This window comes from Rattus rattus, chromosome 2 (assembly GCF_011064425.1).
Source record: "Rattus rattus isolate New Zealand chromosome 2, Rrattus_CSIRO_v1, whole genome shotgun sequence".
NCBI classification, from domain to species: domain Eukaryota; kingdom Metazoa; phylum Chordata; class Mammalia; order Rodentia; family Muridae; genus Rattus; species Rattus rattus.
Window position 1 is genome coordinate 57023851 of NC_046155.1, and position 13887 is coordinate 57037737.

The 13887-nt window shown below is 42.7% G+C and overlaps 1 non-coding gene across 1 annotated transcript; it reads right to left on the bottom strand.

The window, feature by feature from the left end:
* Positions 1-4188: 4188 nt before the first annotated feature.
* Positions 4189-4331, bottom strand: LOC116895009. The gene has a single exon (XR_004387197.1). It is a non-coding gene; the product is annotated as a small nucleolar RNA SNORA48 (small nucleolar RNA).
* Positions 4332-13887: the final 9556 nt, after the last annotated feature.

Sequence of the window (13887 nt, forward strand, 5' to 3'; positions counted from 1 at the left end):
GTTGCTGTTTTATCCTAATGACAGTGTCTTTTGCCTTACAGAAGCTTTGCAGTTTTATGAGGTCCCATTTATCGATTCTTGATCTTAGAGCATAAGCCATTGGTGTTTTGTTCAGGAAATTTTCCCCAGTGCCCATGTGTTCAAGACTCTTCCCTACTTTTTCATCTGTTAGTTTCAGTGTATCTGGTTTGATTTGGAGGTTCTTGATCCACTTGGACTTAAGCTTTGTACACAGTGATAAGCATGGATCGATCTGCATTCTTCTACATGCTGACCTCCAGTTGAACCAGCACCATTTATTGAAAATGCTATCTTTCTTCCATTGGATGGCTTTAGCTCCTTTGTCAAAGATCAAGTGACCATATGTGTGTGGGTTCATTTCTGGGTCTTCAATTCTGTTCCACTGATCTATCTGCCTGTCTCTGTACCAATACCATACAGTTTTTATGACTATTGCTCTGTAATACTGCTTGAAGTCAGGGATGGTGATTCCCCCAGAGGTCCTTTTATTGTTGAGTATAGTTTTCGATATCCTGGGTTTTTGTTATTCCAAATGAATTTGCAAATTGCTTTTTCTATCTCTATAAAGAATTGAGTAGGAATTTTGATGGGGATTGCATTGAATCTGTAGATTGCTTTTGGCAAAATGGCCATCTTTACTATATTAATCCTGCTAATCCATGAGCATGGAAGATCTTTCCATCTTCTGAGATTTTCCTCAATTTCTTTCTTCAGAGACTTGAAGTTCTTCTCATACAGATCTTTCACTTGCTTGGTTAAAGTCATACCGAGGTATTTTATGTTATTTGGGACTATTGTGAAGGGTGTCATTTCCCTAATTTCTTTCTCAGCCTGTTTATCCTTTGAGTAGAGGAAGGCTACTGATTTGTTTGAGTTAATTTTATACCCCAACCCTTTGCTAAAGTTGTTAATCAGGTTAAGTAGTTCTCTGGTGGAACTTTTGGGGTCACTTAAGTACACTATCATATCGTCTGCAAATAGTGAAATTTTGATTTCTTCCCTTCCAATTTGTATCCCTTTGACCTCCTTTCACTGTCTGATTGCTCTGGCTAGGACTTTGAGTACTATATTGAATAAATAGGGAGAGAGTGGGCAGCCTTGACTAGTCCCTGATTTTAATGGGATTGCTTCAAGTTTCTCTCCATTTAGTTTGATGTTAGCTACTGGTTTGCTGTATATTGCTTTTACTATGTTTAGATATGGGCCTTGAATTCCTGATCTTTCCAGGACTTTTATCATGAAGGGGTGTTGAATTTTGTCAAATGCTTTCTCAGCATCTAATGAAATAATCATGTGCTTCTTATCTTGGAGTTTGTTTATATAGTGGATTACATATGGATTTTCATATATTAAACCATCCCTGCATCCCTGGGATGAAGCCTACTTGATCATGATGGATGATCGTTTTGATGTGTTCTTGGATTTGGTTTGCAAGAATTTTATTGAGTATTTTTGCATGACTATTCATAAGGGAAATTGGTCTGAAGTTCTCTTTCTTTGTTGAGTCTTTGTGTGGTTTCGGTATAAAGGTAATTGTGGCTTCTTAGAAGGAATTCGGTAGTGCTCCATCTGTTTCTATTTTGTGGAATAGTTTGGATAGTATTGGTATGAGGTCTTCTATGAAGGTCTGATAGAATTCTGCACTGAACCCATCTGGACCTGGGCTCTTTTTGGTTGGCAGACTTTTAATGACTGCTTCTATTTCTTTAGGAGTTATGGGGTTGTAAGAAATTAAAGACTTCTTAGAATTTAATGAAAATAAAGATACAACATTCCCAAAATTATGGGACACAATGAAAGTGGTACTAAGAGGAAAACTCATAGCTCTGAGTCCCTGCAAAAAGAAATAGGAGAAAGTATATGTCAGCAGCTTGAAAGCACACCTTAAAGCTCTAGAACAAAAAGAAATAAATAAACCCAAGAGGAGTAGAAATCAAACTCAGGGCTGAAACCAACCAACTAGAAATGAAAAGGACTGTACAAAGAATCAACAAAACCAGGAGCTGATTCTTTGAGAAAATCAAGATAGATAAACCCTTAGTCAGACTAACCAGAGGTCACAGAGAGTGCATCCAAATTAACAAAATCAGAAATGAAAAGGGAGACATAACAACAGAATCTGAAGAAATTAAAAAAAAATCATCAGATCCTACTACAAAAGCCTATATGCAACAAAACTGGAAAATCTGGAGAAAATAGACAATTTTCTAGACAGATAGATACCAGGTACCAAAGTTAAATCAGGAACAAATAAACCATCTGAACAACACCAAATGACTTATAGCATCATAATATTAATTATAATAGTTTGGGGCCAGTGAAATGGCTTACCTGCTGGAGGTGTTTGCTGCCAAGCCTGACAACCCAAGATTGATCCCAGGACCCACACAATGGAAGGAGAGAACCAGCTCTTGTAAATTGACCTCTGACCTCACATGTACATTGCGCCCCTCCCGCTAAAATAATGCCACTTAAAACTTTAAAACAATACCCTGAGATCATTTAGTCTGAGCGAATCTGCTGTTTCCAAGGAGTTTTATCATGCCTAGTGTACTGTGGGGGATGTTTGGAGAGCTTACCTGCAACCTCATCCCCTGCCACCGCCACGGTATTTATTGTGCATGTCTGCACAGTGCAATTTTTTTTAAGGACACATAAAACCAGGCTGCAGCAGAGTTGGCTGTAGCTCACTCTCTGTGAGAAAGCAACTTCTGTTATTGGCAGCTTATTGATTTATTTATTCACCCCGACTACACCTGGAGGGTAGTGTTAGAACTGCAAATCCATATTCCCATGTGAGGTAAATTCATCAACTTGATTCACGTTTCCCTACAGTCTCTTCTGCCTTTAGCCTTACAGCATCCAGTCAAAATATCCTTTAAAAAAAAACTTTTTATTGATTCTTTGTGAGTTTCACATCATGTGCCCCAATCCTGCTCATCTCCCTGACCCTTCATATCTGCCTTTCACCCTTGAAATCTCTTCCCCAAAATAAAACACACAGGCAAGCGAGTGAGCAAGCAAAAGCAAGACAAAGCATAGAAAACAACTCATCATGGAAGCTGTAGTGTGCCACAGTGTGTCCCACGGTCTATCCCTGTCCCCACATCTTCCCTTGTAAATGTCCATTGCAATGTGTCATTGGATTCGAGATCTCTGGCTTCTGTGACACCATCAATATTGAATCCTCATCAGGACTCCTTCCAGCTATCCTCTTGTCGCCCTGTGTCATGGAGATCCTGCAGCTTTGGAACAGGATCCAACTGTTTGCAAATGATGTAGATTTTGGGATAGGCCAGTTCAGAGCCCTGGATCTGGGCCTGGGTGGTAGCTGAGCTGGTCATTGTGCTGGCTCTCCCTGATCTGCACCACCAGGGTGAGCTCTCCAGCACTGATCCGGCTAGGCCACCCAATGTCAACATCAGTAGGAGGCTGCTCTCCAGCTCTCTAGCTCTCAAACCCTCCAGGCTGGCTCACCCATGCCTTCACCATCAAGGCCAGCTCCGCTGTGCTGCCCAGGTGAGGTGCAGGGCCTGCTTTCCCAAGTGCTACCACCAAGTGCTACCACCGAAGAGAGATGGGGCCAGTTCTCCCAAGTACCACTGCATCCAGGGAGGGCGGGGCCTTTATGCACAGCTCCTCGATGGCTACCACGCTACCACGTGCCAGCTCCCTCCCCGATCCCCTGCAGCTGCCCCGACCAGGTACATCCCCATGTTCTCTAGTGATAATATGAGCTAGGGATATTTACATCAAATCCTACCACGGCATAGGCATGGACTCAGACATGGCCCTCAGTGGCAGCTCAGGCTGGGACCTCACCGTGGCCCCAGGTAATGGAGCTGACCACTCACAACAGGTCACTCCTCTCCACCCCAAGTCTCCAGCTCCACCTCTCCTCATGAAGCTCAAGATGCTCCATTTCTCTTTCTCTCCCATCTGACCACCATATACTCCCACATTGTGGTGGCTCCCGCTGTAGGCTGGCCACGCCCCTGGGCAACATCCTACATCCACGCACGCATCATGGAGTGGCGGGAAGTGGGTGTCTACGGCCTGCCTGTGCCATGTGCTGGACGGCGAGTCTGTGGTTGGCATGGAATCCCCAGGTCTCTGTGTATCTTCCTCCTCTTGTGCTGTGTGTGTTTGATTTGATTTATTTGATTTTCATGAGTCCTAGGCATAAAACGGCATTGGCTACCAAGCCAGGCGTCAAGCTAGGATGAACAAACGGCTACCATCTGCGCTGCCCGTGACGATATAAGAACACCACCATCAGCAAGGTGACTCTTTGCCCATTCTCAGGGGGGTCAAAATATTGTTATTCTGAGTTACTTAGATCAAGTCTTTTTTGTCGCTTCCCTTGTTTTATTTTTACTTTTATTTGATTATTTCATTGCATGGGCATGAATGTTTTGCCTGCATGTATGTCTGTGCACTATGTATATGCCGTGGATTCGCGAAGAGGATTTCAGATCTCCGGGAACTGGAGTTACAGATAGTTGTGAACTGCCGTGTGGGTGCTGGGAACAGAACCTAGGTACTCTGGAAAAGCAGCAAGTGCTCTTAATGGCGGAATCATCTCTCTAGTATCCCCTTTAACACAGTAACGTGATGCATTATCAATATATTTGGGACTTGTGGTTATTTTATGCATTCCTTTCTGGGATTTCTCTATCACCACTGAATGTTTTTTAAATTAAATTTCTATTTGATAAAGTCCATTTTTATTGGTACTCATGCCCCTGGATTTTGCCCAGTATATACAGCCATTTATCTACCACCCTAAACTTCTCCACTGTAGCTGGGTATGGTAGCCCATGCCTTCAACCCCAGCATTTAGGAGGCAGAAATAGGCAGATCTTGAACCCAAGGCCAGTCTGGTTATCATAAAGAGTTCCAGGTAAGTCGGGGTTGCACAGTGCAACCCTGGCTAAACAGAACAAAAGTCTGCAATACAGTCCCTTTGTGGCCGGCCTCTTCCTCTGCCTCAGCACCAAGGGAACAATTTATAGGCTGTTTCTCACTCTGAAGTTTTGGATTTTTTCCAGGATGCTGCATAAAGTTGAGCCAGTCTGGGTTGTCGAGCTTAGTGAAGTACATTTCAAACCTGTGTGTTTGGGGCTGTGGAGATGGGAGTGTATAAAGTATTTCCTGTACAATGTAGGGATCTGACTTTGGTTCCCCAGTGCTCATACAAAAGCTGGGTGCAGCAGTAAGTCTTCTGTAACCCGAGAGAAGATTCTAGGAGCTTAGACAGTCAATCTATTTGAGAAGATGAGCTCCGGACTGAGTGAGAGGTGATATCAGCAACAGCATCTGACCCTCACACATGGGCATGCACGTAATACACACACAGGCACATGGCACAGGGCACATGCATGCACAAATACATGCACACACACACATGCATGCACACAGAGGTGTGCACATGCCTGCACACACAAACACACATGCATGCATACACATGCACACACATGCACACACACATTCACAAATACACACACTCACATGCACATACATGCACAAATATACACACAGAGGCACACACAAACACACATGCATGCACACATACACATGCACAAGCATACACAATGCAGAAATACACACATGCATGCCCCCACACATACACACACAAACACAGTTATTCACACTTTCCACACATCAGTAGTTCAGTCTTTTTTATGATGAACATATTCACACATTCCATTCTGTGGCTATGCCACAATGCATTTATTCATTCACCTGTTGAGGGACATCTTATTTCCAGTCACTAATGATTAGGAATAAAGCTTTGGAAACATTTACATGTAAGTTTTTCTGTGAACATTCATTTTTTGTTCACTTTGGCAAGTATGTAGGCATGAGTCTGCTGGCTTGTAGGGGAAATATATGTGTAATATAACAAAGAACTGCTAAGTTGTTTCCCAAAGTGTCTGTGCTTTTAAATTACTCCAACAATTCAGAATTCCTGTTGCTCTGCTTCCTTGTGTGCACTTAGTTCATTCTTGTTTAAATTTAGCCATTCTAATGGACTTGTAATATTTCACTGTTGCTTTCTTGCTGGGACCCAGGGACTTGACTCAGAGGGTAAAAGCACTTAGTGCACCAGTACGAGGACTTGTGTTCAGATCCCAGCATCCATGTAAGAAGTTGGACAAAGACACACTTGCTTTTAACCCCAGAACTGGGTGCAGAGGCAGAAGAATGGCCGAGGAAGACCCTGTCTCAAGGGAATAAAGGAGAGAGTAATAGGCAGCCCACTAGATATCTTCCCACGGCTCCATGATGCACAGTTATGTGAAATCACACATACACGTGCACATATAACACACAGAAGCTTAGAAGCAAATGAAAAGGAAATTTGTAAAAGCTTTTAGGGGTCCGGTGACATCACTCAGTGCTAGATGGCTGCCTGTTATACATGAGACCCTGGGTTCAATGTTCCACACCACAATTTTAAACAAATGAATTTAAGAGGAGCAAGGAATATGTTAATATTTTTTTGTAAGTGAATAAATTTGTTTTAAAAATTGTTGAGTTTTGAGAGGTTTCTTCTATGTTTAAGGTACGGATATTTCATCACCAAGTATGTGACTTCTAAATATTTTCTAATACATGACAAGTCTCTGCAAGCTTCTATTGCCTTTAATCTTGATCAAACCTAAACTACACACACACACACACACACACACACACACACACACACACACATTAATAATATTTTGGGAGCTGTATTTAAGAATTCTTAGACCTAAGATTATACAGATTTTCATTTCTTTTTAAAAGTTTTTTTTAAGTTTCACTGTTTTGAGGTTTAACTTTAAAAAGTATCAAATTTGTGTGAGTACATTGTCTTAGGGTTTCTATTGATTCAAAGAAACACCATGATTAAAGAGCAAGTTGGGGAGGAAAGGGTTTATTTTGCTTATATTTCCATATTGGTATGCATCATCTGGGTAAGTCAGGACAGGAACTCAAGCAGGGCAGGAACCTGGAGGCAGGGGCTGGTGCAGAGGTCATGGAGGGTGCTGCTTACTGGCTTGCTCCCCTGCTTTCTTATAGAATCTAGAACCACCTGCCCAGGGATGGCACCACCCACAAAGGGCTGGGTCCTCCTTCCTTGATCACTAATTGAAAAGCACCTTACAGCTGAATCTCATGAAGACATTTCCTCATGAGGCTCCTTCCTTTATGATGACTCCAGTTTGTTTCAAGGTGAGCCACAAAATCAGCCACTGCATACATGGTATGCATGTGTGTTTGTGTTTATGTATGTATGTACATGTGTTTTTGCGTGTGTATGTGTGTTTATATGTATATATGTATATGTGTGTGTCTTTTATATGTGTGCATGTGTGTTTATGTGTATGTGTATATATGTGTGTATGCGTTTCTTTATGTGTGTTTATATGTGTGTTTATATGTTTGCACTTATGTGTGTATATGTGTGTGTGTTTATGTGTGCGTGTTTGTGTTTATGTGTGTGTTTTTTTTTCTTTTCTATTTTTCAGAGCTGGGGACCGAACCCAGGGCCTTGCGCTTGCTAGGCAAGCGCTCTACCACTGAGCTAAATCCCCAACCCCTATGTGTGGTTTATATGTGTATATTTATGTGTGGAAGTGTGTGTGTTTATGTGTGTGTACATGCACATGTAGAGGTTAGAATGGTTCTGGTCTTCCTCCTCTACTGGGTTCCAGGGTGTGCTGCTTAGTTCTTTTGCTGCTGTTGTTGTTGCTGTTGTTTGACACTAACGAGTCGAGTCGTCTGGAGGAAGGACTCTCTATGGGGGAATTTCCTCCATTGCATCGGCCTGCAAGCCAGCCTGTGGGACAATTTCTTTTTTTTTTTTTTTTTTTTTTTTTTGGTTCTTTTTTCAGAGCTGGGGACCGAACCCAGGGCCTTGCGCTTCCTAGGCAAGCGCCCCACCACTGAGCTAAATCCCCAACCCCGACAATTTCTTGATTAATGACTGATGAAGGGGTGCCCAGTCCACTGTGGGTGTTTCCAGCCCTGGGCAGGTGATCCTGGGCTGTATGGAAAGAAGGCTGAGCAAGCCGTGGGCACACAGGCCAGCAAATGAATCCCATGCTCTCTCTGCTTCAGGTTTTGCCTTGGCTCCCTCCGTGGTGGATGGAGGCTGGAGTTTACATCAGGTAAACTCCTTCCTTCCCCAGCTGCCTTCATGGGTGTTTATCTTGGCAACGGGAAAGCTAACTAGGATCTGAGAACTGAGCTTGGGCCACCGGGCTTGCGTAGCTTGCCATCTCATCAGCCCTTATTTTTGGTGTTATAGATCAGTTCTTTCCTCATCTACAGAGCCGATGTTGACGCTTGCTGGTTTTGCATGTGAGTTTCCCCATGTTCTGGAGCCATTTGTTGAAAAGGCTACAGCCTTTTCTCATTCAGTTGCTCTTAAAAAGTTTACTCTGTGTATGGCATGTGTATGTGTCTATGTGTGTCAGTGTGTGTGTGTGTCAGTGTGTATCTCTGTGTGTGTGTGTGTATGTGTGTGTGTGTGTGTCAGTGTGTATCTCTCTCTATGTATGTGTGTGTCTGTGTGTGTGTGTGTTGTGCGCACTTGCATGTGTGCATGGGTTTGGAGGTAGGGGCTGACACCTGTGTTTTTTTTCGTCCGTTGCTTTCCACTTTATTACTTTCTTGTTTTGAGACAGCCTCTCACTGACCCCTGAAGTCCACCTACTGACTAACTCGCTGTCAGTGAGATCTAGGAATCTACCTGTCTCCACCAACCCGGCTTTTAGGTGGGAGCTGAGGATTAGAACTTAAGTACTCATGCTTACACAGAGTAAGCACTTTATCTACTGGGCCATCCCATGCCCCTTCTGAATATTGCTTTTGAGTAACTTTGAAACAGCTCAACTATTTTCACAGAATATTCTTCTGGGATGTTCACTGTGTTCAGTGTCTGTCTAGTGCATCCTTCTTTCTGTCTATCCTACGTTGCCTTGGTTTCCATAGCTTTACAGTTAGTTTTGGAAATGTTCTGGGTTTTTTTTTTTGTTGTTGTTGGGTTGTTTTTGTTTTTGTTTTTGTTTTCAGAATTGTCTTGACTTTTCCAGCTCTTTTGGATTTGACTTAAATTTTGGAATTAGCTGATTGATCTTTATAGACTCAAGGGTATTTCAGGCAGTGATTGCGTGAAATCTACAGAACAAATTAGGGGAATGGACATTTTGGAGTGTTCTAGTTCATGAACATGGTATAGCTATTCATTTAAATCTTTGCTCTCATCAATGCTTTGCACTTTATAGCATCCAGGCCTTCCAGAAACTTTGCTAGATTTACACCAAAGCTTCTCATTCCGCAGTGCTGTTAAAAGCATATGCAGCGTGTCTTCTGCCTTTGTTAACTGGAGGGAAAGGAGGGAGGACTACTGGGGAGCCAATCAGGATGCACGCATGCACCGAGCAGGTGCCTGTGAGACCGCCGTACCCTCAGCCCTCTTTGGTTACTTTGAAGATATGAATGTCATATTTAGTTTAGCACTGGAACTGTGATATGCCCAGATGTGGTCCATATAATCCAGACAGCATCATTTATAAATAGAAATGTACTAATAACAGCACAACTAAGAATTCAAGAATTGCTAATTATTCATTGATATGCTGGAATGATGTAGAATAGATATTAAACTGAGATAGATCAAGCATACATGAAGTGCTGTTTAGTATAAGTTTTCTTCCTCTGGAAATTGTTGGTTTTGAATATATATATATATATATATATATATATATAGAGAGAGAGAGAGAGAGAGAGAGAGAGAGAGAGAGAGACAAAGACAGAGAGGCAGAGAGAGAGATGAGAGAGAGAAGAGAGAGACAGAGAGACAGAGACAGAGAGACAGAGACAGAGAGACAGAGACAGAGACAGAGAGCATCTCTTTATGTATTTCTGACATTCTCTGTGCAACCAGCCTGGCCTTGAACTCAGGGAGCTCTGTCTATCTCTGCCTCCCAAGTGCTGAGATTTAAAGGTCTGTACCACCACATCTATCCTGTTTTGGAACAGGGTGTTTCTTTGTATTTCTGGCTGGGTGAGAAATATGTAACTCAAGCTGGCCTGGAGTTTAACGCTGATAAAACTGCCTCTCTGCCTCCCAGATCCTGGAGTTGCAGGTGTGTGACAATACAGCTGGCTCTATGAATCTTTAAAAACAAAACAAAACAGAAACGTGGGGCTGCAAAGATAGATGTTTAATGGTTTAATAGATGTTTAATGTCTAATGGTTAAGAGCTCTTTCTGCTCCTGTAGAAGACCTGGGTTCATTTCCCAGCACCTACTTTGGGTGGCTCACAATCACCTGTAACTCTAGTTCCAGGGGATCTGATACCATCATGGGTCCCAGGTCACCTGCAAATACATGTGTCCCCCCCCCCCCGCCACAGTATACATATCATCAAAAATAAAACAAATCTTAAAAATTAACAGCTTTATTGAACTGTATTTCACCTGCCATCAAACCCTGGATGCTAACAAGGTATACAGCGTCACCGATGAAAACGATCAAAGACTTTACTAAATGGGTGGAATGTACTATTCTACTTTTGAGGCTATCCATAGTTATGCAACCTGAAATACAAGATATTTAGTTTAGTTTATTTAATGCACATGCCTGTCAGGAGCCATTCCCTACTTTTTCCTCCTCTTTATCCCCAGTTCTATACAAATCATTAATCAACTTTCTTTATGTGTTTGCTTGTTGTGAGCATTTTATATAAAGGCAATCACACACTAGTTAGGTTTTTCTGACTGCCTTCTTGCACTTAGGAAAAGCTTTTCAAAGTTTGCCCACAGTGGGTCATGTATCACAACTTTGTTTCTTTGCACTGCCAAGTAATATTCAAATGTTACCATTTTTATAATACTGTTAACTTTATGGTTAAAAAAAAACCCTGCAGGCCAGTCTTTAAGGATTGACTCCCTAACACAGAATGAATGGATTAAAGAGGACAAATCTCTACTTCACAATTTTATCTGCAGAGTCCAGAAGATTACATACATTGTAATTACCAAAAAGCAAACAAGTACTAAATAGCCTCACTGTGCTTTGATCTCTTTCCCTTGAGTCAGTTTTTTCTGCATTCTATCCCTAGAGACAGCCATAATCCCATGTTTGTTACAAGTCTTTTAGTTCATCTTTAGGAGGTACCTCCTGGCCTCATATATGTAAATACAAACATTTTAAGATGTTTTAAATTTGATGTTGTTTGATGGTTACTAACAGCATCAACACAATGAAACACAAATCCCCATATGTATTATTAAGCAGAACAAAAACTAATTATATAGCTCTATCCTTTCTATCAATATTCATGTCATATAAATAAGTCATTGTAACAGAAGCTCTGTATTCCAAGAAGTAAATCTAATAGGCAGCCTAATAATTCATTGCGTGCCCTCAGGATAATAGGGCATCGTTTTCCAGGTCGCTATTTTAATTCAAAGAGGATACATGGGATTCATTTCAATGAGCTACAGATTCAGTGTGAGGTCAAAACATTTCAGTTTGAGACTCTCAAACTCCCCAAACATCATATCCGGTCCTTGGAGCTGACAATTCTATCAGCCATTTAAAAGAGTGGGCATTTGTAAACCAATCTAAACATCAAGGGGGCATCCTGCTTTCATGTGGTGGAGCTGGAGAAGATACTTCTGGTTCCTTGGGTGTCAAAGGCTGGTCCCCTGGCTCTAACAAGTTCCATGGCTGCCCTACATGGCTGCCCTACAAGAGATAGGTAGCTATTGTTGGTCACTCGAATCTCCCGTGTGTGCGTGCATGCATGCGTGTGTATGCGTGTGTGTGTGTGTGTGTGTGTGTGTGTGTGTGTGTGTATGTTTGGAAAAAAATTATCATTCATTTCACGAAACACCTGGTGGCAGCCCATCCTCACATGGTCACATTTAGCAATTGGTTTAAAAACTCTCAGATCTCCTACCTTTCAAGTCTGAAAATGGCAGCCTCGGGAGGAAGACCAAGCGGTTATCTTTCGGGATCACTGAAGGGACTGTAGCTAGCCTGGGCATGTCAAGCACGGCTCTGGCAGACCTTACTCTGCTCCTTCAGTCCTTCTGTCTTGCTAAAAACCATTGAATTACATTTACATTCCTAAAGATAACCATCAAGAGCTATTCCCTTATTTGGCCACTTCCTCCTCTTGAGGCTGACGATCAAGGTTCAGGTATCTAAGTATCGAAGTCCAATAATTGAAAACCCCTTTGGCTCACCTAATTAACATGCCCAATTAAAATTAAACACCTCATCCTAACACAGGGTTTCCCTTTTACCTTTATAAACCACCATTTTCCTATGGGCCATACCTGACTCCTATCCAGAGTCTGTCCGTCCTTTGTCTCTCTGGGGCAAATACCCCTTCTCCCTCTCCCTTGATCCCTTCCCCTTCTCCCTCATCCTCTATCTCCTGTCTTTGTCTCTTAGTCCCTGCCCTTTGTCTTTGTGCAGAGAACGTGGTCCTGGGTGTCCTAAGCCTATACCAATCTTTATGACCATCACTGTAGCTGATTGAAAAATATTCTTTTTTAACAGTCTTATAAAACATTACAGGAAGGACTGAATAGCAAAATCCATCCCCACACTGAAATAAATTTCATAAAATTCCATTTTTCATTCTTTTTTATTTAGAAATTCACATTGCCACCTCAGACCACCCGACCAATTAAACTATGCATTCTAAAATGTGGCATTGCCATTTATTAAAAGGGAAAAGCCGTTTCCAATTTTTCAAAGGTCATCACGAGGTGCTATGTATAACGGGTACCAGAAAGGTACTGGTAACAGGATCTATGGGAATATCAAACACGTCTCCATCTCCTGGCCAGGGCCACTACCAGCCGAGTTGGGGCGTTTGCCTAAACTGTGGCATGAGGAATGAAGTCCTGCACTGGTGTTCTACCTGAGTTTAGAGATGATGAAGAAGACGAAGAATGTGCAGAAGGCTTACTTAACCTGGATTTATCTTGAGTGCTTAATGATTGGAATAAAGAAACGTGCTTTTCTCAGCTTGTAATTAGCAACCATAACGCCTGTAATCATAAAAACAAAAGTCCCTCGGCGCAAAGCAGGCGGCATACCTAGCCATCTGGTCCACCTTATTGAGGTGGACCGATGGATTGTGGGGCCTTAGTGCATGCTAGACAAACACTTCTATTCTTTAGTCTGGATTTGATGTTGTGGTCAAATTCCTCTCCCTGTTCAATTTTTTAAATTCTAAAAGAGTACGCATTATTATTTCCATTCTTTAGACTGATTCCAGAGTGCGGGAGATTCAAGCAAATGTTAGTAGAACTAGAGTTGGAGAAAGCAAGCCTTCCTGGATATGTTTGCCCGGGTCTACCCCAGAGTTGGGTGTAAACACCACCGAGGGTCCTTCAGAAGAGCAAGGACTGTGTTCCGTCGGTCCTTTCACACTAGGCTCCTGCCATGCAACAAAGTGACCTTGGGCATTCAGAGTGCAGTGCCAGCCTCCCCAAGATGGAAGATCGTCCCACCGGAACCAGATGATCTTCAGGCCTGGTGAGGCACGTGAGGCAGGGCCCAGGTTCTGACACAGCCTCTTCACGCGCTCTGGAACTGAGACCATACTACCACGCCCCAATCACCTCCCCTTTACCTCCCCAAGACTGTGCCGTGACTCAATTAGCTAGACAGCCCTCAACATGCACTCGCTTGGTGGGCAGGTGCTTGGTGTAGAACAGTGGGTTTTCCAGCCCTGGCTCCAGAGAGCAGTGCGTGAGAGCTGGGACAGGAACCTGATGCTCTGGGGTCTGACCGCTCCTGCTCAGATCCGCTGTCCAGCTCTGGGGTGGAACCCCGGGAACCCGGGG